Genomic DNA, 881 nt, shown 5'->3' with positions numbered 1-881 from the left:
GATGGAGATGGAGATGGAGATGGAGATGGAGATGGGGATGGGGATGGAGATGGGGATAGGGATGGGGGTAGGGATGCAGATGGAGATGGGGATTGGGATGGGGATGGGGATGGGAATGAAGATGGATATGGTAATGGACACAGTAGGTATGGGGCCACATTGGTGATGGATATGGGGACACAATAGTGATGGGAATGAGTTCAGAGTGAGGATGGGGACACATTGCAGATGGGAGCTGTGGGATCCGCCTCTTTCAGCCCTCTCCCACCCCCTGTATTTTTCCACACTTATTGCCCCCCTTCAGCATTCACATCTCCTCAGTTTCACTTTGCATTCCCTGGTGGGTCAACCAATCACAGGCAGCCCTTCCCCATCACCCCACCACACGTCAATAAATACAAGGCAGGATATGGCTTTGCGGCAGAGCTTATTTCCTGCACTGCCATTTCCACCCCTGTCTGTGGGTCCCATTGCAGGAGGTGCAAAAATGGCCCATAGGAGCGTGGAGATCCAAATCACCAACAGCACATGGGATATCACCCTGCGTAACCCCAGGTAATGGAGACACATTAGGGTGGTGGGGGTGGTGATGATGTTGGTTGGGGGGAGCATCAGCCTTCAAGATTGAATCGACTCGTGGCATCGTGATATGAAGTTCCCCTACTGGTCGTAATTGTGGTGTCATGAACACCTTGACAGAGGTTCTTCCTTAGGGAAGGAATGGAGCCCCTCCCCTCCTGTCCCTTGATGATGGAGACTCCATGTCAGGGAGATGGTAGAAACTCCATCCTAGGGAAGGAATGGAGCCTCTCCCCTCACCGCTCCTCCCTTCCCTTCCCTTCCCTTCCCTTCCCTTCCCTTCCCTTCCCTTCCCTTCCCTT

The sequence above is a fragment of the Coturnix japonica genome, linkage group LGE64 (assembly GCF_001577835.2).
Source record: "Coturnix japonica isolate 7356 linkage group LGE64, Coturnix japonica 2.1, whole genome shotgun sequence".
NCBI lineage: Eukaryota > Metazoa > Chordata > Aves > Galliformes > Phasianidae > Coturnix > Coturnix japonica.
Note: the sequence above shows the minus strand (reverse complement) of the source record.